At 43.3% G+C, this 24904-nt stretch overlaps 3 protein-coding genes across 3 annotated transcripts in view; 1 reads left to right on the plus strand and 2 right to left on the minus strand.

The window, feature by feature from the left end:
* ACAT1 (acetyl-CoA acetyltransferase 1) overlaps positions 1-24904 on the plus strand; it is a 976528-nt gene that overhangs the window by 695702 nt on the left and 255922 nt on the right. The gene's annotated exons all lie outside the window — the stretch shown is intronic.
* Positions 1-24904, minus strand: part of CWF19L2 (CWF19 like cell cycle control factor 2) — an 808601-nt gene that overhangs the window by 528643 nt on the left and 255054 nt on the right. The window lies entirely within an intron of this gene.
* POGLUT3 (protein O-glucosyltransferase 3) overlaps positions 5836-24904 on the minus strand; it is a 603612-nt gene continuing 584543 nt past the window's right edge. Inside the window, exon 9 of the transcript XR_007719392.1 lies at positions 5836-5875. The gene's annotated coding sequence lies outside the window, so the exon portion shown is untranslated. The remainder of the gene's footprint in view (positions 5876-24904) is intronic.

Here is a 24904-nt window from a genome sequence, read left to right on the forward strand (position 1 = left end):
TAAGACTTCATTTCCATGGGGAAAAAATTAATTTTAAAAATAAAAGAATCTTGGGATCATACATGGTTTCTCCTTTTCTCTTATCTCTCTCATTCAATCCAATAGCCAGTCTTTTCTTTTTTTTTTTTTTTTTTTTGTTGAGACAGTCTCGCTCTGTCGACCAGGCTGGAGTACGATGGCACGATCTCGGCTCACTGCAACCTCTGCCTCCTGTGTGCAAGCAATTCTCTTGTCTCGGCCTCCCTAGTAGCTGGGACTACAGTCATATGCTGCCACACCTGGCTAATTTTTGTATTTTTAATAGAGACAGGGTTTCACTATATTGGTCAGGCTGATCTTGAACTTCTGACCTCAGGTGATCCACCAGCCTCAGCCTTCCAAAGTGCTGGGATTACAGGCATGAGCCACCATGCCCAGCCCAGTCTTTTATTTTCATTTTCAAAATATATCTGAAATCCATTCCCTTTTCTCTGTCTTCAAGACCATAGGCCAAACCACCGAACTCTGTGGCCTATATGCTGCAACAGACTGGTATATCTTCTTACTTATTCTGTTTTTGCCTCCCTGCAATCCATTACCCAAAATCCCTATGAAATAAAGTCACTCTCCCCTGCTTATAAGCCTACAATGCCTGCCTGCTGTATTTAGCATGAAATTTAGGCTCCTTGCTCTAGCTTGAATGCCCTGCCTAACTCTTCAACCTATGCACTGTGCTTTCTCTTTCCTTTCATTTCTATTGCCTCATTTCCTCTGCCCGGAATATTCTGCCTTCAGATCTAAGCATTGTCTTAGGTCCAATGTTGCTTCCTTAGAGAAGATGTCCTTGACTTAATCCACTGGTTCCCAGTCTCTCCCTATCAAATTGATAGGTTACATTTTCATCGTAGGAATTGTTGGGGACTGAACTGTGTACCACCTCCTACCCAGAAATTCATATATTGCAGTCACCCGGGGCTGAGGGGATGGACCACCACCCTGATGGGCCAAGGACAAAGCATCAAGCCAAAGAAGATTATTCTGGAGCCTTAAAGTCTTTGTTTGTTGTTTATTTGTTTGTTTATTTGTTTGTTGGAGATGGAGCCTCGCTCTGTCACACAGGCTGGAGTGCAGTGGCATGATCTTGGCTCACTGCAACCTCCACCTTCTGGGTTCAAGCAATTCTCCTTCCTCAGCCTCCTGAGTAGCTGGGATTACAGGCATAAGCTACCACCTCTGGTTAATGTTTGCATTTTTAGTAGAGATGGGGTTTTGCCATATTGGCCAGGCTGGTCTCGAACTCCTGACCTCAGGTGGTCCACCTGCCTCAGCCACCCAAAGTGCTGGGATTATAGGCGTGAGCCATCACTCCCGACTGGGATTTATTTTTTATTTCTGACTTTTGGAATGGGAAAGTCTATGCTATGCCTATTCCACCATTGTATTTTGGAAGCAGATAACTTGTCTGGTTTTATAGATTCACAGCTGGAGAGGAATTTTGCCTCAGGACAAATCATAACTCTTATGAGTCTCACCCATACCTGATTTAGATGATATTTTGTGCTTAGACTTGATGCTGAAATGAGTTAAGATTTCTGGGGCCATTAGAGCAGGGTGAGTGTATGAATTTGGAGGACAGGTAGATGGAGGGCTATAATGAGTTCTACCAAAATTCATATGTTGGAATCCTAACCTCCAGTGCCTCAGAATGTGATTGCAGTGATAAGGTCTTTAGAGGTATTAAGTTATAATGAAGACATTAGGGTAGGCCCTAATCCAATATAACTAGTATCCTTATAACAAGAGGGAATTAAAACACAGATAGTTACAGAGGGAAGACCGTGTGAAGACACAGAGAGATAGCCCTCTACAAGCCACGAGAGATGCTTCAAAAGAAACCAGTTCTGGCTTCAAAAGAAACCAGTTCTTGGTGCGGTGGCTCACACCTGTAATCCCAGCACTTCAGAAAGCCGAGGCGGGCGGACACCTGAGGTCGGGAATTCGAGACCAGCCTGACCAAGATGGAGAAACTCCGTCTCTACTAAAAATACAAAATTAGCCGGGCGTGGTGGCACATGCCTGTAGTTCCAGCTACTTGGGAGGCCAAGGCAGGAGAATCACTTGAACCCGGGAGGCAGAGGTTGCAGTGAGCGGAGATCGAACCATTGAGCTCCAGCCTGGGCCACAAGAGCGAAACTCTGTCTCAACAAAAAAAACCAGTTCTGCCACCATCTTGATTTCAGACTTCTAACATCCAAGACTGTGAGAAAATAAATACGTTTAAGCCACTCAGTCTGTTGTACCTTGTTATGGCAACCCTAATAAACTAATACAGAAATTATCTGAAATTATCTTGTTATTTGATTACTTATATTGTATTCTCCTGCCCACAGAGCATTTCCTGCCCATCTATGGAGAACAGTCCCATAAGTATCTTGAGAATCATGTTAGCACTCAAAAGAAGCTAAATGGTAAAGTGACCTCACAAAAATATTTCTTTTTATCTTTTCATACGCATCTTGCATGAATTTTAATGTATTAATCTCAGTGCCTCTCTCACTGCCTTTTCCTTTCTTCACTCTTCTGCACCCACTTACAACAACTATCCCTTTAGCCAGACCAAGTTACTTACAGCTCATGAACTACAAGATGCCGTTTGGCACAGCTATACCTTTCCCTTAGATTAAGGCGAAGTCTTGTCCTTCAACACTAAGCAAAGGGATTCCTTCCTCTAGGAACTCTTTTTAATCCTCTTTATATTTTATTTATTTATTTATTTATTTACTTATTTATTTACTTTTGAGATAGGGTCTCCCCTAGGCTGGAGTGCAGTGGCGTGAACATGGCTCACTGCAGCCTCGAACTCCCAGGCTCAGGTGATCCTCCTGCCTCAGCCTCCCAAGCAGCTAGGACCAAAGGCGCGAGGTGCCTTACCTGGCTGTTTTTGTACCTTTTGTACAGATTGGGTTGCCCAGGCTGGTCTCAAACTCATGGGGTCAAGCTATCGGCCGTCTCGGCCTCCCAAAGTGCTGAGATTTCAGGTTTGAGCCACCGACCCTTGCCCTACTTCAGTAATTTTTGTTCCAATTTATATTATTTCCTTCCTTCTACATTATTTGGGTTTATGTTGCTTTTTCCCTAACTCCTTAAATTGTATTCTAAACTCATTAATTTTGACCTGCCTCTCACCAGTTTTGAAAATGGCTTCACCCGCATTCACCTCTACGTATTTTCCAGTTTCCATTATAATTTCTTCTTTGACTCCTGAGCTGGAAAGACACATCCCTTAATTTCCAAGCATAATAAGAGCTTTTAATTTTTTCTTTTTGAGACGGAGTCTCGTTCTGTCACCAGGCTGGAGTGCAATGTCGTGATCTCAGCTCACTGCAACCTCTGCCGCCTGGGTTCAAGCAATTCTCTCTCCTCAGTCTCCTGAGTAGCTGGGACTACAGGCATAAGCAACCACTCCCAGTTAATTTTTGTATTTTTAGTAGAGATGGGGTTTCACCATATTGGCCAGGCTCGTCTCGAACTCCTGACCTCAGGTGATCCGCATGCCTCAGCCTCCCAAAGTGTTAGAATTACAAGCGTGGGCCACCGCGCCTGGCCAAGTTTTTAATTATTTTCTACAGTTGATTTCTAACTTAATTGTATGATAATGTAGGCTATATGATACTTTTTTTTTTTTTTTTCAGAGGTAGGGTCTCACTCTGTCACCCAAACTGGAGTGCAGTGGTAGAGTCATAACTCACTGCAGCCTCAAACTCGTGGGCTCACAGGATGCTCCTGCCTCAGATTCCAGAGTAACTGGGACTACAGGCGAGCGCTACCACACCTAGCTAATTTTTAAATTTTTTGTAGAGACTGGTTTTATCCATGTTGCCCAGGCTGGTCTAGAACTCCTGGACTCCCAAATCATTGGGATTGCAAATGTGAGCCACCATGCCTGACCTGACCTGATACTTTCAATACTTTGAAAATATTGAGATAAATTTTAAGACATGGTCAATTTTGATAAATGTTTTTCATGTGTGTGTAAAAGAATGTTTTGTTTGGTTTTTTCTTTTTTTTTGAAACGGAGTTTCGCTCTTGTTGCCCAGGCTGGAGTGCAATGGCACCATCTCGACTCACTGCAACCTCACCTCCCAGGTTCAAGCAATTCTCCTGCCTCAGCCTCCTGAGTAGCTGGTATTACAGGCATGTATCACCACACCTGGCTAATTTTGTATTTTTAGTAGAGACGGGGTTTCTCCATGTTGGTCAGGCTAGTCTCAAACTCCCAACCTCAGGTGATCCACCCACCTCGGCCTCACAAAGTGCTGGAATTACAGGCGTGAGCCACCACGCCCGGCAGAGTGTTTATTCTCGATGTGTTTTTTGTTTGTTTGGTTGGTTTTTTGTTTGTTTGTTTTGTTTTGTTTTGTTTTTTGAGATGGAGCCTCACTCTGTCGCCCAGGCTGGAGTGCAGTGGTGTGATCTCAGCTCACTGCAGCCTCCTTCTCCCAGGTTCAAGTGATTCTCCTGCCTTAGCCTCCTGAGTAGCTGGAATTATAGACACCCGCCACCACGCCTCATTTTTGTATTTTTACTAGAGACAGGGTTTCACCATGTTGGCCAGGCTGGGCTCAAACTCCTGACCTCAAGTGATCTGTTGGCCTTGGCCTCCCAAAGTGTTGGGATTACAGGCATGAGCCACTGTACCCGGCCCTCAGTGTTTTAACATGTCCATTTGAACAAATACTCAGTCTCCTACTGATTTTTTTGTCTATTTGATCTATCAATTTCTGAAACATTTGTGAAACCAGTGGTTCTCAAAGCATGGGCCTGAATCAGAAACATCAGCAGCACCTGAGAACTAGGTGCTTCTCTCAGGTGCTTGTGAGAAGTGGAAATTCTCAGGCCCCACCCTAGACTTATTACTCAGAAGCTCTGGAGTTGAGCCTAGCAATCTGTTTTTGTCTTTTTTTTTTTTTTTTTTTGAGATGGAGTTTCACTCTTGTAGCCCAGGCTGGAGTGCAATGGTGCGATCTCAGCTTACTGCAACCTCCGCCTCCCAGGTTCAAGCGATTCTCCTGCCTCGGCCTCCCTAGTAGCTGGGATTACAGACGCCCGCCACCACACTGGGCTAATTTTGTATTTTTAGTAGAGACGGGGTTTGTCCATGTTGGTCCAGCTGGTCTCAAACTCCCGACCTCAGGTGATCCACCCGCCTCAGCCTCCCAAAGTGCTGGGATTACAGGCATGAGCCACCACGCCTGGCTAGCAATCTGTTTTAACAAGCCCATCATGGGATCATGAGTTAGATTAAAATTTGAGACCCAACCTATTCTTCCATTATAGGAAGAAATAGAAACTTAGTTTCTCCTTATACAATTGTCAATATTTACTTCGTATGTTTTAAATTTTTATTATTAGGTACAGGGTAGTTTTTGTTACACATCTCTGTTGAATTGAGTATCTTATTATTATGACATGACACTCTTTATCTGTCCTAATACTTTTTGTGTGAAAGTCTACTTTTTCTGATGCTAATAGAGCTTTTCCAACTTCATTTTAGCTGGTATTGGCCTGGCGTATTTTTTTTTCTATTCATTGCTTTCCAATATTTCTGTATAATAATGATATTTATATATATCTTGAAATAGCACATAGCTGGATTTTGTTTTGTTTGTTTTGTTTTTTGTTTCTGAGGCAGAATCTTGCTCTTGTTGCCCAGGCTGGAATGCAATGGCAATCTCGGCTCACTGCAACCTCTGCCTCCCGGGTTCAAGCAGTTCTCCTCCCTCAGCCTCCCAAGTAGCTGGGATTACAGGTGTGTGCCTCCGTGCCCAGCAAATTTTGTATTTTTAGTGGAGGCAAGGTTTCACCATGTTGGCCAGGCTGGTCTCAAACTCCTGACCTCAAGTGATCCACCCACCTCAGCCTCCCAAAGTGCTGGGATTACAGGCGTGAGCTACCATGCCCAGCTGTGTTTTATTTTTAGTTTCTTTGCCTTTTCTTTTTTTTTTCCTTTTTGTTACTTGAACCGCTGAATCTACTTTAATCTTTGCCTTTTCATTGGACAGTTTAGTCTATTTACATATAGGATGATTACTGACATATTTGGATTTATTTAAACCAAATTACTAGGTGGTTTTCAACTTGTCTTAATGTTTCTTTCTGTCTCTCTCTCTTCCTTCTTTTGAATTGGCTGAGTTTTTTCTCTTATACTTGTTTGGAAGTTTTGTACATTATGCCTATTCTTTCATAGTAGTCATAACATACAAACTTAGGAAAGTCTAAAATTAATCAAAAGTTTCATCCTTTTCCCAAACAATGCAAGAACCTTAGAATACTTTATGACTCTCCCAGCTTATATGCTGTTGTTATCTAGTAATTTAGTTCTAGCTTGCTTCTTCTCCCCCACAAAGTACAGATTTGTGGAAGCTAAATCAACTCCATATGCTAATCCATGTTGATTTATGATTAACTCCAGTTCCGAGAATGCCTGTTAAGATTTATAGTTTCGCATACTTACTGTATGTCCTGCCTTTTGGCAAATTCCCTATTATTGTATATAAGCCCTGGGTCTTGGGGGTAACTGTGCAAGGATCCACCAACTTGCAGGACTGAGACAGTGAAAGAGATCTAACTTAACAGACTCCATCTTGCGTCTAACCTCCAAGTTGTTCTTGTACATTCCTGGGCGTACATTGAACTAACTTTGAAAGAGATTTAGTTTGTAGTTTACAGTTTTTTTGTTTCTGTTTTTGTTTTTGTTTTTGTTTTTGTAACGGAATTTCACTCTCGTTGCCCAGGCTGGAGCACAATGGCACAACCTCAGCTCACTGCAAACTCTGCCTCCCAGGCTCAAGCAATTCTCCTGCCTCAGCCTCCTAAGTAGCTGGGATTGCAGGCACCCACTCGGATGCTTGGCTATTTTTTTTTTTTTTTTTTTTTTTTTTAGTTTTAAGGAGTTGACAGTTTAATAGGCAAGAAGAAAGGGAGAAGACAGAAGGAAGAAGCTCCCCTGTATAGAGACAGAGGGAGGGGGGCTCCAAAGCCAAAAGAGGGAACCCTGCCTGGTTAATTTTTTGTTTTGTTTTGTTTTGTTTTGTTTTGTTTTGTTTTTTGAGATGGAGTCGCGCACTGTCGCCCGGGCTGGAGTGCAATGGTGTGATCTCCACTCACTGCAACCTCTGCTCCCGGGATCACGCACTTCTCCTGCCTCAGACTCCCAAGTAGCTGGGATTACAGGCCACCACACCTGGCTAATTTTTTGTATTTTTAGTAGAGACAGGGTTTCGCTATGTTGGCCAGATTGGTCTCGAACTCCTGATCTCTTGATCCGCCCACGTCAGCTTCCCAAAGTGCTGGGATTACAGGCGTGAGCCACTGCACGAGGCCAGTTTTTTGTATTTTTAGTAGAGTCAGAGTTTCACCATGTTGGCCTGGCGGTCTTGAACTCCTGACCTCAGGTGATCCACCCACTTTGGCCTCCCAAAGTGCTGGGATTACAGGCGTGAGCAACCCACACCTGGGACTATAGTTTATAGTTTAAAACAAAGACAATAACACCCCTTTCTCATAGCAGACTTCCTTCTTGCCTGGGGACCAGATTGCCTTTATAGTAATAACATTAGCCACAAGATTAGAAATTATGGTTTAGGAGTCATGTCGCTGGAGGCTACAAGACTCTGATCCTCCCTCAGCTACTCCTAAGATCAGTGCTTGAGATATTTTGCAGACCCTGCACTTGATGGATCAGCTGGCACCACCCAGATTGATCAATGGGCTTTTCTGATCTTGTGGTCCCCACCCAGGAATGGACTCAATGCAAGAAGACAGCTTTGACTCCCTATTATTTCATCCCTCACCAATCAGCACTCCTGGCCCACTGCTTTCCCCAACCCACAAAGTTTTCCTTTAAAACCCTGCTCCGCTGGCCGCGGTGGCTCATGCCTGTAATCCCAACACTTTGGGAGGACGAGGCAGGTGGATCACGGGGTCAGGATCACGGTGAAACCCTGTTTCTACTAAAAATACAAAAAACTAGCTGGGCATGGTGGTGGGTGCCTGTAGTCCCAGCTACTTGGGAGGCTGAGGTAGGAGAATGGCGTGAACCTGGGAGGTGGAGCTTGCAGTGAGCTGAGATTGTGCTGCTGCACTCCATCCTGGGCAACAGAACGAGACTCCGTCTCCAAACTCTGCTCCATGAGTGCTTGGGGAGACTGATTTGAGTAATAATAAAACTCCAGTCTCCCGCACAGCCAGCTCTGCGTGACTCTTTCTCTACTGCAATTCCCCTGTCTCGATGAATCAGCTCTGTCTAGGCAGCCGGCAAGGTGAACCCCTTGGGCTGTTACAGATAGGCAACTTTATTTTCTGATGTCTCTTGCACAATGGAATTTATTTTTTCATTTTTCTTTATACTTCAGGTATAGATCCCTGGAGCTTCAGTTTTATTCAGAATGTTACAGAAAAGGGGTCCCGATCCAGACCCCAAGAGAGGGTTCTTGGATCTCACACAATACAGAACTCAGGGCGAGCTGTCTGTAAAGTGAAAGCAAGTTTATTAAGAAAGTAAAGGAGTAAAAGAATGTTTCCTCCACAGACAGAGCAGCCCTGGGGGCTGCTGGTTGCCCTTTTTTATGGCTATTTCCTGATGATATTATGCTAAACAAGGGGTAGTTTATTCATGCCTCCCCTTTTTAGACCATATAGGGTAACTTCCTGATGTTGTCATGGCATTCGTATACTGTCACAGCACTGGTGGGAGTGTAGCAGTGAGGACGACCAGAGCTCACTCTCGTGCCCATCTTGGTTTTGGTGGGTTTTAGCCGCTTCTTTTCTTTTCTTTAGCCAGGCATGGTGGTGGGTGCCTGTAGTCCCAACTACTCGGGAGGCTGAGGCAGAATGGCATGAACCTGGGAGGTGGAGCTTGCAGTGAGCTGAGATTGCGCCACTGCACTCCAGCCTGGGTGACACAGCGAGACTCCGTCTCAAAAAAAAAAAAAAAAGAAGTAGCTCCAAGAGGTCTTCAAAGCAGAAGACTCACATTCTTCAAGATTTAGCAGAAACCTGCAGGGCAAATACTGTCTTTAGCGTATTACCTCTCAAGGTCTCTGAGCTTTCTTTTGTTTGGAGGACTCTGCAGTTATCGTTACAGTAAGTAATTAGTCAGATATGAGCAGGGCAGGAGAGGGCATCTTCCCCTACCAGGAATGTTAGGCAACCATCAATGGTCAGGTGGTTGTTAACTCTCTCTCTTGGTTGCAGCCAGCACCAGGGAAAGGCGGTCTCCCAATATATAGAAAAACCTGAAGCTGGTGATCAGCAGTTTCCTGATAAGATCTTAGGAGTTGGACAAGTAGGCTCACACATGTGCACTAAGAGGCAAAATGGAGTTTTAACTGGTATATGACCTTATAGGAACACTTGACTGGTAAGGGAAGAATGCCTCAAATGAGCATGCATACAACTCCAGTAAACACACTGCACATGCTCACCTCCCAAGTGCTAGTGGGCCACTGCACATGTGGACGGGCCACTGCACATGTGGATGGCCCACCCCAAGGGAAGAATCAGGGGAGAAGTAATGCAAGACCCTGGAAGCATGCCAACGCATAAACCCCCAAGTCAAAAGGTCAGATTGTGCACTTCACTCTCTCTGGTCCCTCACTGGGCCCTCTTCCAAGTATACTTTACTTCCTTTCATTGCTGCCCTAAACCTTTTAAATAAACTTCAATTCCTGCTCTAAAATTTGCCTGGATCTCTCACTCTGCTTTATGCCCATCAGGTGAATTATTCTTAGTATGAAAGAATTGAGGTTGCTGCGGACCCTTGCGGATTTGCTGCCGGTAACATACTTTGGTGCTCTGTAACTTGGATATGTTCTGCTGATAACATTATTACTTTCATATCAGCTCAGTAATGCATTTTAAATTATTTTATGTGCCTTATATTTTGTTTAGTTTGAAGGGTCATTCAGGGTGTCTAATTGACATTACTGCCTGAAATGGAATTTTACATTTACTTAATCTATAATATAAAGGTGTTAAACCATTAAAACAATTTTTAAAATCCAGCAACAGATTTATTTATTTAAAAATATTAGGCCAGGCACAGTGGCTCACGCCTGTAATCCCAGCACTTTGGGAGTCTGAGGTGGGTGAATCACGAGGTCAGAGTTCGAGACTAGCCTGGCCAACATGGTGAAACCCCGGCTCTATTAAAAATACAAATATTAGCTGGGTGATATTTGTATTTTTACAAATATCTGAGATATACTCCGTCTCAGGAAAAAAAAAAATTACAATACACATATCTGCCAGATGACTCATATCTTTTGTTTGTTTGCTTGTTTGAGACAGAGTCTCGCTCTGTTGCCCAGGGTGGAGTGCAGTGGCATGATCTTGGTTCACTGCAACCTCTACGTCCCAGATTCCACCCATTCTTCTGCCTCAGCCTCCCAAATAGCTGGGATTACAGGCATGCACCACTATGCCCAGCTAATTTTTGTATTATTAATAGAGACAGGGTTTCACCATATTGGCCAAGCTGGTCTCGAATTCCTGACCTCAAGTGATCTGCCCACCTCGGCCTCCCAAAGTGCTGAGATTACTGGGTGAGCCACTGCACTGTCAAAAGACTCATATCTATATACATTTTAAAGAACTCATATACATCCAAAAGAAAAAGACAACCTAAGCAAAATGTAGATAAAAATTTTTGTTCATTTTTCTTTATGTTAATGTCTTCTTTGTAAAATTTTATTTATTTATTTATTTGTTTGTTTGTTTTTGGTAGAGACGGGGTCTCTCCAATGTTGCCCAGGCTGGTATCAAACTCCTGGGCTGAAGCGATCTTCTAACTTCAGCCTCCCAAAATGCTGGCGTTATAGGCATGAGCCATCACAACTGGCCAGCACAATTTTTTGTTGTTGTTTTGTTTTGTTTTGTTTTGTTTTGTTTTGAGACGGAGTTTTGCTGTTGTTTCCCAGGCTGGAGTGCAATGGCTTGATCTCAGCTCACCACAACTTCTGCCTCCTGAGTTCAAGCGATTCTCCTGCCTCAGCCTCCCCAGTAGCTGGGATTACAGCCATGTGCCACCACACCCAGCTAATTTTGTATTTTTAGTAGAGACAGGGTTTCTCCATGTTGGTCGGGCTGGTCTCGAACTCCCAACCTCAGGTGATCTGCCCGCCTCGGCCTCTCAAAGTGCTAGATTACAGGCATGAGCCACCACGCCCAGCCAGCAAAATATTTTTATAGGCCCTTCACAAAATAAGACATCTATGATATTGGGATATAATGAGATACATACTTGGTCTTCATCCCAGTTCCTGGCACAGAACTCCTAAAACCCTTGGAATCTCTGACACAAGAGGAGTGTCTTTTGTTATTCATAGTAAGCTCCTTTCAACTAAACCTAAAATAACGTTAATAAGGTGATTCTTGGTGGTTCCCTAGATAGCTGTAGGGTGTAGGATGGTAGCCAGAGGAATCAACCATGTGATTAGACTTGGAACTTTGGCCCCCACTCTGGGAAGGAGGGAAGAGGTGGAGATTGACTTCAATCACCAGTGGCCAACGATGTAATCAATTATGCCACCATAATGAAATTTCCATAAAAAACAGCAACAATGGTGTTTGGAGAGTTTCTGGGTTGGTGAACTTGTTGAGGCGCTGGGAAGGTGGGGCACCCAGAGAATGCATGGAAGCTCTATGCCTTTTCCTCATATCTTACCCTATGCATTTCTTTTATTTGGCTGCTTCTGAGTTATGTTCTTTATACTAGATCAGTAAATATAAGGAAACGGTCTTCCTGAGTTCTGTGAGCTGTTCTAGCAAATTATAGAACCTGAGGAGGGGATCATGGGAACTCCCGATTTATAGCTGGTCATTCAAGAGAAGGGAGGCCCTCAGCTTGCAATTGACATCTGAAGTGATGGCAGATGAAGTGGGACTGAACCCTTAATTTGTTGCATCTGATGCCAACTCAAAGTACATAATATCAGATAGAACCGTAGGAAATCCAGTTGGTATCTGAAGAGCTGGAGAACTGGTTGACGTCACAGAAAAAAAACCCCACACATTTGGTGCCAGAAGTGTTCTATGGGTAGAAATAGATCACAGTAGTTGGTATCAGAAGTATTATGAAGAAAACACAGTTCCAAATTAATCATATCCAAATGATCAATAAACATAAGATACTCGCTATCATTAGTCATCAAATAAATGCAATGACATTCCACTACATGCCCAAAGGAACCGCTAACTTTTTCAATGATAATACCAAAATTGATAAGGATGTATAACTACTGGAATTCTAATATGCTGCTGGCAGGAATAGAAAGAAGTATAACCACTTTAGAAAACTGTTTGGCGGTATAGCTGCTAGAGCTGAACACATGCATATGCCATGACCCTGCAAACCCACCCCTAGGTGTATGTGCAAGAGGAAATGAATACATATTTGCATTAATGTTACAAGAACACAGGAATGTTTGTAACTTTTGTTGTTGTTGTTGTTGTTGGAGACAGGCTCTCACTCTGTCACCCAGGCTGGAGTGCAGTGGCACAATCTCAGCTCACTGTAACCTCCACCTCCCAGGTTCAAGTGATCCTCCACCTCAGTCTCCCAAGTAGCTGGGACCACAGGTGTATGCCACTACCCCGGCTAATTTTTGTATTTTTTGTAGAGACAGAATTTTGCCAGATTGCCCAGACTGGTCTCAAACTCCTGGGCTTAAGCGATCCACTTGCTCGGCCTCCCAAAGTGCTGGGTTACAGGTGTGAGCCACTGCACCCGGCTCCATTTTTATTAGTAATAGCCTCAAATTGGAAAACACCCAAGTGCCCATCAACAGAATAAACTGTTGTCTATTCCTACAATACTATAGTGCATGAAAAGAACAAAGTACTACTATGGGAAACAATTTGAGATAAATCTCACACGCATAATATTGAGTGGCAAAAGCCATTACATATTGCATGCTTCTATTTATGTGAGTTTCAAGAAAACTAAGAAAGTAAAACTAATCCATTTTGAGAGTCAGAAGAGTGGTTACCTTTGGTGTTATGAATTGAATTGTGTCCCCACAAAAAATATGTCAAAGTCCTAATCCAGGTACCTGTGAATGTGACCTTATTTGGAAATAGGGTCTATGAGAATGTAATCAAGTAGGACAAGATCAGAGTGGATTAGGGTGGGCCCTAATTCAATGACTGATGTTCTTATAAGAGGACAATTTGGACTGGGCAAGGTGGCTCACGCCTGTAATCCCAGCGCTTTGGGAGGCCAAGGTGGGCGGATCACCTGAGGTTGGGAGTTTGAGATCAGCCTGACCAACATGGAGAAACCCCATCTCTACAAAAAATACAAAAAATTAGCTGGGCATGGTGGCGCATGCCTGTAATCCCGGCTACTCAGGAGGCTGAGGCAGGAGAATCACTTGAACCTGGGAGGCAGAGATTGTGGTGAACTGAAATCATGCCATTGCACTCCAGCCTGGGCAACAAGAGCGAAATTCTATCTAAAAAAAAAAAAAAAAAAGGAAGAGGGCAATTTGGATATAGAGATATAGAAGGAGAATGCCATGCGACGATGGAGGCAGAGACTGGAGAGAGGTCACTGCCAGCCAAGGAACACCAGGGATTGTTGGCAACCCTAAGTCTCCTAGGAGACTCAGTCTCCTAGACCGTGAGTCTAGGAGAAGGGCATGGAACACATTCTCCCACAGAGCATCCAGAAGGAATCAACCTCACCCATACCTTGATTTTGAACTTCTAGTCTCCAGATCTGTGAAAGAATAAATTTCTATTGGTTTAAGCCACCTAGTCTGTGATAATCTAGGAAACTAACACACTGTGGAGAAATATCAACTGGGAGAGAGCAGGAAGGACACTTCCGGGACATAAAGATAATTTATATCTTGATCTGAGGAGTGGTTACATGGTATATACATATGTAAAAATTCACTGACCCACACTTTTATGTGCACTTTAAGTTATACCCAATTTTTTAAATGTACATGAAAAGAAAAACAAATGGGGAAAAAAATAGCACATAAAATAAAGCTTAGGTCCAGAGTGACATAAAACATAATCTCATGGTTGGCTGTGGTGGCTCATGACTGTAATCTCAGCAAATTTGAGCGACCGAGACAGGAAAATCGCTTGAGCCCGGGAGTTTGAGGCCAGCCTGGGTGACTGAGCAAGACTTCAATTCTTAAAAAATGAAAATAAAAATAAAAGATAACCCCTTTAAGCATACTCATCTTACTGGATTTTAGAGCTTTTGCTTATATGGAGTACATTATACTATTCTATCTATTTTTGTAAATGTTTGTTTGAAAATGTCCATACTAAGAAGTTTTTTTAAAAATAACACATAGCCACTAGGAGTTTGGGAAATCTAAAAGTTTTGCTTTCCAGCCTTTGCAAATGAGTAAGGCACACTAGAAGGAAACTGAAGGGGGATCAAGTGCTAAGCCATCGTGTTACCACGTAAATGAAACACAAAAGGGGTGATGTAAATTGGAAAGCCCCTTTCCCGCAGTCACTTCCATCTCTCCAATAACCAGAGTATTTATTTATTTATTTATTTATTTATTTATTTATTATCTTTTTGAGATGGAGTCTCGCTCTGTCACCTGGCTGGAGTGCAATGGCATGATCTCAGCTCACTGCAACCTCCACCTCCTGGGTTCATGTGATTCTCCTGCCTCAGCCTCCCAAGTATCTGGGATTACGGGCACGCACCACCACAGTCAGCTAATTTTTTTATTTTTTTTTTTGAGACGGAGTTTCACTCTTGTTGCCCAGGCTAGAGTGCAGTGGCTCGATCTCAGCTCACTGTAACCTCTGCCTCTGGGGTTCAAGCAATTCTCCTGCCTCAGCCTCCCAGGTAGCTGGGATTACAGGTGCCCATCACCATGTCCGGCTAATTTTTTACATTTTTAGTAGAGATGGGGTTTCATCATTTTGGCCAGGCTGGTCTCAAACTCCTGACCTCAGGTGATCTACCCACCTCGGCCTCCCAAAGTGCAGGGATTGCAGATGTAAGCAATCTGGCCAATTTTGTAGCAGTTTTTTTTTTTGAGACAGAGTCTCGCTCCATCCCCAAGCTGGAGTGCAGTGGCACGACCTCGGCTCACTGCAACCTCCACCTCCCGGGTTCAAGCAATTCTCCTGCCCCAGCCTCCCAAGTAGCTGGGAGTACAGGCGTGCGCCACTACGCCCAGCTATTTTTTGTATTTTTAGTAGAGACTGGGTTTCACCATGTTGGCCAGGATTGTCTTGATCTCTTGACCTCGTGATCCACCTGCTTTGGCCTCCCAAAGTGCTGGGATTACAGGCATGAGCCACTGCTCCCGGCCCAATTTTGTAGTTTTAATAGAGACAGGGTTTTGCCATGTTGGCCAGGCTGGTCTCGAACTTCTCATCTCAGGTGATACACCCGTCGTGGCCTCCCAAAGTGCTGGGATTACAGGTGTGAGCCACTGCACCCGGCCTAAACAGAGTATTTATAGCTGTAGAATATAGTGTCTTCCTCACTTGGATAATGCTGAAGGTTACAACTTTCTGAGTTATTTACCAGCCCTAGGATTACAGCGTAGTCCTAGTGTTTGTTAGCAATACACATCTTAGAGTGGATATTTCCTGCAGCTGCTATCCACTATAAGAGTTAATGAACGCCCGTAGTCCCAGCACTTTGGGAGGCTGAGGCGGGTGGATCACGAGGTCAGGAGATCGAGACCATCCTGGCTAACATGGTGAAACCCCGTCTCTACTGAAAAATACAAAAAATTAGCCAGGCATGGTGGCGGGTGCCTATAGTCCCAGCTACTCGGGAGGCTGAGGCAGGAGAATGGTGTGAACCCGGGAGGCAGAGCTTTCAGTAAGCCTAGATCATGCCACTGCACTCTAGCCTGGGCGACAGAGTGAGACTCCGTCCCCCGGTTAAAAAAAAAAAAAAAAAAAAGGAGAGAGAGTTAATAAATACACTGATTTCTTTTGTTATTGCTCTCAAAGTCAACAAATTCTGGGAATGCCTTACTGTAGCCCTCTTTATGTTAATCTCCTTCTCACTGAGGAATAACTAAGTAGCCTCTGTTAAGAATGTCAAAGGGAAAAAATTGAGGAAAAATGCCTAAGGAAACTATTCACATTATCTAGAGTTATTCCATGTAAAATATACATTGTAGATTACTGTATTCTTGTTAAAAAACTGAAGTTCTGGCTGGGCACAGTGGCTCACACCTGTAATCCCAGCACTTTGGGAGGCTGAGGTGAGTGGCCCACCTGAGGTCAGGAGGTTAAGACCAGCCTGGCCAACATGGTGAAACCCCGTCTCTACAAAAATACAAAAATTAGGCAGGCATTATGGTGGGTGCCTGTAATCCCAGCTACAAAAATCACTTGAACCTGGGAGGCAGAGGTTGCAGTGAGCCGAGATCACACCACTGCACTCCAGCCTGGGTGACAAGAGTGAAACTCCGTCTAAAAAACCAAACCAAACAAAAAAAACCTGAAGTGCTTTTTTGTTTTGTTTTGTTTTGTTTGAGACTGAGTCTCGCTCTGTCACCCATTCTGGGGTGTGTTGGCAAGATCTAGGCTCACTGCAACTTCTGCCTCTCAGGTTTAACCCATTCTCCTGCCTCAACCTCCCAAGTAGCTGGGATTACAGGCACCCACCACCATGCCCGGCTAATTTTTGTATTTTCTGTAGAGACGGGGTTTCAGCATGTTGGCCAGGATGATCTCGAACTCCTGACCTCAAATGATCCACCCGCTCCGGCCTCCCAAAATGCTTGGATTATAGGCATAAGCCACCATGCCCAGTCCCTAAAAATTGAAGTGCTTTTGAACATTTTCCAGGCAGAAGTAAAAAGAGAAAGGGTTTGGACATTTGGGATATAATGGAACACCCTTTAAAAGTGCTGCTGGCAAAAAGTAAGTAAGTAAGCACTTGAGAAATTTGGGCATGTAGTATTGAGTGCATATGAAGATGATATTTTAAGCTCAAGAATGAACTAAAAGTCTTATTGAACTGCTAGCAGTTTTGAAAAGTATTGAAAAACTATAGTGGCACAAAGAATTGAAAAGGCAAATACAGCGCCATCCTGTATCAACTGCATATGCCGTGTTCCTTAATGTTTCTTACAATTATCCTCACAGGCTCAGCCACTTGTCAGCAAAAATTAAATGGCAGAGTTATAGTGATATCATTACTGAGATGCTGCTTACTTTTACAAAACACTCCTTAAGACATTTACTAATGCACTACAGTGTGTTATAAATCATTAAAATCAAATTCAGAATAGCTAAATAATTTAAACATTTGTCAAAATAAATCAGCTAAGAATATTCTGAGGTTTAATGTATTTGATTTCCATGCTTTGATTTACTTGTTTTTGTGTTAAATCAGATAAGATTTTAAAAAGTTAAACTTTTCATTCATATATGCCAAATAACATCGCCTTTACTGTGCTGCAAGGCACATTAGTTAGAAAACAAACTTAAATACACCAACACAAAGGACTTATAAACTGATCAAGAAATTTGGGTGGGTTTCCCATGAGTCATGAGTACTCAAAGTTCAAATGGCAGTCCTGTGTACAGACAAATTTTCACAGACCATATGTCCCAATTTTTAGTTTAACGTATATGACCCTTGGGCTCAAGACACTATTGTATGTATTAATGGATATAGAGGTATATGTGTTCTTGGCATCAAGAAATTAGCAGTATCAGCCAGGCATGGTGGCCCACACTGGGTGGATCACCTGAGGTCAGGAGTTTGAGACCAGCCTGGCCAACATGGTGAAACCCCATCTCTACTAAAAATACAAAATTAGCCGGACGTGGTGGTGCGTGCCTGTAATCCCACCTACCTGGGAGGCTGAGGCAGGAGAATCACTTGAACCTGGGAGGTGTAGGTTGCAGTGAGCCAAGATAATGCCACTGCACTCCAGCCTGGGCAACAGAGCGAGACTCTGTCTCCAAAAAAAGAAAAAGAAAAGAAAAGAAAGAAAAAAAGAAAAGAAAAGAAATTAGCAATGTGTATTAAAGAAATGAGGCATATGCATTAAAAGTTAACTGACAAAGTAAGGCACTAAATGTTAGTATGAATGATAAATTATACAGGAATTTCAAACGAGATGAGATGGCTCTGAATTAAATCAAAGAAAGCTTACTTGGAAGAAGAAGAAGAAAAAAAAAAAACAAAAAACCTCTTTCCCTGAGCTTTAAATTATGATTAGGTCCTGGATAGGCTATGAGTAAGGGAGAATTTGGAAGTCAGGTAAAAAGTGGAGTATAACATGAAAGAACAGACAAAACGGCCTGGCTGAAAGAGGGGGTTTCATGATAGGAAACAGGAAAAGAGAAGGAAAGAAAGGCAAATTGAAATCTGATTGTTAAGAGTCTTGAGCTTTGTAAGTCAAGAAGTTTCCATTTCCTTCTATGAAACAGTGGACAGTCATTAAGAGGCTTTTTAAGCAGTAGAGTACTAAGAAGATTGCTCAGGTAGAATAAATTAGAAAGGATTCTGAATGTACAGAGGGCCATTAGAAGGTAATTATTACAGCACCACAAGTGGTAACAGGGTGCACTTTAGTAGTGATGACAGGAGTACCAAAGACGGAACCAAGACAAAGGAAATAACTACAGAACTCGGTGATTGCTTGCCAAGGAAAGGAAAGAGATGAAAGGTAACCTGAAGAGGTTATTTTGTTTTGCTGTATTGTGATAAGAACACTTGATGCAAGACCTATCCTGTAAATTTTTTTTTTTCTTTGGAGACGGAGTTTTGCTCTTGTCGCCTAGGCTGGAGTGCAATGGCGCAGTCTTGGCTCACTGCAACTTCTGCCTCCCAGGTTCAAGCCAGTCTCCTGCCTCAGCCTCCCGAGTAGCTGGGATTATAGGTGTATGCCACCAGGGCTGGCTAATTTTTGTATTATTGGTAGAGACAGGGTTTCACCATGTTGGCAGACTGGTCTCTAACTCCTGACCTCAGGTGATGCACTCGCCTCGGCTTCCTGAAGTGCTGGGATTACAGGCATGAACCACCATGCCCAGCCCTGTTAATATTTTTGAAGTGTATAAGACATTATTGTTGATTATAGTACAATGTCGTGCAGAACTCTAGAATTTATTCATCTTGCTTATCTGAAACTTTATGCCCATTAATTGGTAAATCCCCATTTTCTCTTCCCACACCCCCCACCCCCACCCCTGGCAACCACCATTCCAATCTTTGGTTCTATGAATTGGACTCTTTTAGATACCTCATATAAGTAGAATTATGAAGTATTTGTCTTTCTGTGAGTAGCTTATTTCACTTAGCATATTTCACTTAGTATGTGAAATAGCTGTGAGTAGTTTATTTCACTTAGTCTTCAGGTTTCATCCATGTTATTGCATATTGCTGAATTTCCTTTTTTTTTTTTTAATTAAGGACTTGAATAGACATTTCTCCTAAAAAGACACACAAATGGCCAATATGTGAAATACGCACATCAAAACCACAGTGAGATACCACCTCACAACTGTCAGGAAGGCTATTGTCAAATAAAAGATGGCAAGTACTGGCAAGACGTAGAGAAATTAGAACGTTTGGACACTGTTGGTAGAAATGCAAAATGGTGCAGCCATTGTAAAAAACAGTATGAAGGTTTCTCAAAAAACTAAAAATAAAACTAACATATGATCAAGTAATCCCTCTTCTGGGATCCAAAAGAATTGAATTCTGAATCTCAAAAGATATTAGCACTCCTATATTCATTGCAGCACTGTTCACAATGGCCAAGATGTGGAAACAGCTTGAATGTCAATCAAAAGATGAATGAATAAAGAAAATGTGGGCTGGGCGTGGTGGCTCACGCCTGTAATTCCAGCACTTTGGGAGACCGAGGCGGGCGGATCACCTGAGGTCGGGAGTTTGAGACCAGCCTGACCAACATGGAGAAACCCTGTCTCTACTAAAAATACAAAATTAGCTGGGTGTGGTGGCACATGCCTCTAATCCTAGCTACTCAGGAGGCTGAGGCAGGAGAATCGCTTGAACCTGGGAGGCAGAGGTTGCGGTGAGCCCAGATTGTGCCATTGCACTCTAACCTGGGCAACAAGAGCGAAACTCCATATCAAAAAAAAAAAAAAAGAAAAGAAAAGAAAATGTGTTATATAAAACCCGAAAGTTTTGAGAGTGACTGAGAGACTGATGGTACTATTGACAGAGAAAGAGAAATCAGGAGAAGTCAGTTTGTAAAGAAGAAAACGAGTTTGATTTTCAAGCATGTTGTAGTTGAAGGAGCAGCTGAGCTTTCAGGGAGTCAAGTCTGGGCCTGTTACATGGAAAAGACAATAGTAGAGAGAAAGATTTGGGTTTTTTTGTTTTTTTTGTTTTTGGTTTTTTGCCTAGAAGCGGTGGCTGAAAAGATTAAACTGAATTAAATTCCCTAGGGATGAGAATGTAAACAGAGAACCAAACCTAGAAAACACCCTATTTACAGGATGCAAGGGGAAGAGAGGCTATTGTGGAGGCCACAACACTTAATGGATCTCAGTGCAGGAAATGGAAATATGAAACATGAGTGATGATAATGATTACTATTTTAGAAGTTTGTCCTCAATATTATTCAAGTAAATATAAGGTATTGAAATTTCACTTAAGAATAATGAGGCCGGGCGCGGTGGCTCAAGCCTGTAATTCCAGCACTTTGGGAGGCCGAGGCAGGCGGATCACGAGGTCAGGAGATCGAGACCATCCTGGCTAACACGGTGAAACCCCGTCTCTACTAACAATACAAAAAATTAGCCGGGCCGGGTGGCGGGCGCCTGTAGTCCCAGCTACTCGGGAGGCTGAGGCAGGAGAATGGTGTAAACCCGGGAGGCGGAGCTTGCAGCGAGCTGAGATCCGGCCACTGTGCTCCAGCCTGGGTGACAGAGCAAGACTCCGTCTCAAAAAAAAAAAAAAAAAAAAAAAGAATAATGAAAAGGGGCCGGGTGCTGTGGTTCACACCTGTAATCCCAGCACTTTGGGAGGCCGAAGTGGGTGGATTGCCCAAGGTCTGGAGTTTGAGACCAGTCTGACCAACATGGTGAAATCCCATCTCTACTAAAAATAAAGAATTAGCTGGGCTTGGTGGTGCATGCCTGTAATCTCAGCTACCGGAGAGGCTGAGGCAGCAGAATTGCTTGAACCTGGGAGGCGGAGGTTGCAGTGAGCCCAAATCAGGCCATTGCACTCCAGCCTGGGAAACAAGAGCAGAAACTCAAAAAAAAAAACAAAAAACAAACAAACAAACAAACAAAAAAAACAAAGAAAAGGAAAGAAAAGAAAAGAAAAAAAAGAATAATGAAAAGGTAAGAGGGATACCAAAACTGTTTTTCAGGAATTCTGAAACTAGAAATTATAACAGGCCAGGCATAGTGGCTCACACCTGTAATCCTAGCATTCTGGGAGGCTAAGGCCAGAGGATCACTTGAGCTCAGGAGTTCAAGACCAGCCTGGGCAGCATAAGTGAGACCACCCCCCATCTCTAAAACAAATAAATAAATACAAGTTAAAAAAAAAAAAAGAAATTATAACATTTTAAGAGACAGAGATGGCCAGGCACTGTGACTCACCTGTAATCAGCACTTTTGGAGACCAAGGCAGGAGGATCATTGAGCCCAGGAGTTCAAGACCAGCCTACAATTTTACACACATGCACACACACAGATTAGCCAAGCGCAGTGTTGTGCACCTGTAGTTCCAGCTAGTTGGGAGGCTGAGGTGGGAGGATCACTTAGGACCCGGGAGGTCAAGGTTGTACCACTGTACTCCAGCTTGGGTGACAGAGCAAGACCCTGTCTGAAAAAAAAAAAAGAGACAGATAAATGTTGCGGTGTTTCAAATTAAGTGTGTATCACTCATTTAAGTAAGACGAAGGCTAATAAAGTATATGAATACAAATATTTGAGTTAATAAAAACTACAAAGTTTCTAGGAAGAAGAAGATGAAATTATCCATAATAATCACACACACACACACAGGGAAAATAAATCACCTGTGCTACCCGAGTCACTTAACTAGTTGCATTTTTAAAAATAAATTGACAAGTTGATTGAACTAACATATTTGATTGACTGTTTAGAATCATGATCATGATGATCATGCAGATGAAGCCAAACATATTCAAATCTATGGTTAAATCCTGATTACTCGCTAACATATTGTAGACAGTCCTGTAACCAACTCAATGGTTAGGTCCCTGAATTCTAACTGGATTGATCCTGTTTCTACATTATGTTAAGCAATAAAGTAATGTTTAGAAATAATTGCCTTGTGGACGGGCGCGGTGGCTCACGCCTGTAATCCCAGCACTTTGGGAGGCTGAGGCGGGTGGATCACAAGGTCAGGAGATCGAGACCATCTTGGCTAACATGGTGAAACCCCGTCTCTACTGAAAATACAAAAAAATTAGCTGGGCGTGGTGGATCATAAGGTCAAGAGATAGAGACCATCCTGGCTAACATGGTCAAACGCCGTCTCTACTAAAATACAAAACAATTAGCCCGGCGAGGTGGCGGGCGCCTGTAGTCCCAGCTACTCGGGAGGCTGAGGCAGGAGAATGGCTTGGGCCCAGGAGGCAGAGCTTGCAGTGAGCCAAGATCGCGCCACTGCACTCTAGCCTGGGCAACAGAGCGAGACTCCGTCTCAAAAAAAGAAAAAGAAAAAGAAAAAGAAATAATTGCCTTGTATAAGCATGAAACTATTGTTGGTAAACTTTTATGGAACCACAGAATTGTAAGAAGACTCTAAAGAGGTTAATACTGACTGGGCACAATGGCTCATGCATGTAATCTCAGCACTTTGGGAAGCCAAGGGGGGTGTGGATCAGCTGAGGTCAGGAGTTCAAGACCAGCCTGGCCAACATGGTGAAACCTCATCTCTACTAAACATAAAAAAAAAAAAATTAGCCAGATGTGGTGGCACATGCCTGTAAACCCAGATGAGGCAGGAGAATTGCTTGAACAGGGAAGCAGAGGTGACAGTGAGCCGAGATCATGCTACTGCATTCCAGCCTGGATGATGGGAGTGAGACTCTGTCTCAAAAAAAAAAAAAAAAAAAAAAAGGAAAAGGAAAAAAGAAAACGAGAGGTTAATATTAAAACCAGAAGGCTGTATAGTTTTTTTTTGTTGTTCTTTTTTTTGGTTTTTTTGGTTTTTTTTGGTTTTTTTTGTTTTGAGACGGAGTCTCGCTCTGTCACCCAGGCTGGAGTGCAGTGGCCGGATCTCAGCTCACTGCAAGCTCCGCCTCCCGGGTTCACGCCATTCTCCGGCCTCAGCCTCCCAAGTAGCTGGGACTACAGGCGCCCGCCACCTCGCCCGGCTAGTTTTTTGTATTTAATAGAGACGGGGTTTCACCGTGTTTGCCAGGATGGTCTCGATTTCCTGACCTCGTGATCCGCCCGTCTCGGCCTCCCAAAGTGCTGGGATTACAGGCTTGACCCACCGCGCCCGGCCCCTTTTTTTTTTTTTTGAGACGGAGTCTTGCTCTGTAGCCCGGGCTGGAGTGCAGTGGCCGGATCTCAGCTCACTGCAAGCTCCGCCTCCCGGGTTTAGGCCATTCTCCTGCCTCAGCCTCCGGAGTAGCTGGGACTACAGGCGCCCGCCACCTCGCCCGGCTAGTTTTTTTTTTTGTATTTTTAGTAGAGACGGGGTTTCACGGTGTTAGCCAGGATGGTCTCGATCTCCTGACCTCGTGATCCGCCCGTCTCGGCCTCCCAAAGTGCTGGGATTACAGGCTTGAGCCACCGCGCCCGGCCAGAAGGCTGTATAGTAAAATAGCAACAATTTAGGAGTCAAGCAAACTTAGACCCAGATAGAACATTGAGAGGGTCATGTAAGTGCACATATGTATTACATATGCACATCATAGTAAGGACTTAGTTAATGTTGTTAAATAATTAGTTAACAAAGTTCTGACCTCAGATGTGCATGGACAGCAGAGGAAGCCATACATACAAATTGCCAATTAAAATAAAGTTAAATAATACAATAATAAAAATGCTTATTATTATTACTATATTAAGTGCTTACCATGTGTCAAATATTATTTCCATTTATATAACAGGAAATTGAGGCTTAAAGAGGTCATTCATATAATGGGGGATGGTGAGCAGTAAAAAAAAAAATTTTTTTTTAAAGAAAAAAATGTATGGCTGGGCATGGTGGCTCATGCCTGTAATCCCAGCACTTTGGGAGGCCAAGGTGGGTAGATCACTAAGTCAGGGGTTCAAGACCAGCCTGGCCAAGATGGCGAAACCTGGTCTCTACTAAAAATACAAAAATTAGCTGGGCATGTTGGCAGGTGCCTGTAATCCCAGCTACTTGGGAGGCTGAGGCAAGAGAATAGCTTGAACCGGGGAGGTGGAGGTTGCAGTGAGCCAAGACTGCACCACTGCATTCTAGCCTGAGCAACAGAGTGAGACTCTCAAAAAAAAGAAAAAAAATTTACATAGTTAATAAGTGATAGATTCAAACCCACATTTGCTAACTCCAGAGTCTGGGCTCTTAAATGCAGACATGTACAGTCTCCAGGTAGAGTTGAATAGAAGGTGCTATGGAAGTAGAAAAGAAGAGTCTTTGGCTGGGTGCAGTGGCTCATGCCTGTAATCCCGCACTTTGGGAGCCTGAGTTTAATAAAATGGATCATGTGAGGCCAGGATTTCGAGACCAGCCTGGCCAACATGGTGAAATCCCATCTCTACTAAAAATACAAAAATTAGCCAAGCATGGTGGCACACACCTGTAATCCCAGCTACTCGAGAGGCTGAGGCATGAGAATCGCTTGAACCCAGAAGGCAGAGTTTGCAGTGAGCTGAGATCATGACATCTCACTCCAGCCTGGGCAACAGAGTGAGACTCTGTCTCAAAAAAAGAAGAAGGAGAAGG

The sequence above is a fragment of the Macaca thibetana genome, chromosome 14, assembly GCF_024542745.1.
Source record: "Macaca thibetana thibetana isolate TM-01 chromosome 14, ASM2454274v1, whole genome shotgun sequence".
Classification (NCBI taxonomy): Eukaryota; Metazoa; Chordata; class Mammalia; order Primates; family Cercopithecidae; genus Macaca; species Macaca thibetana.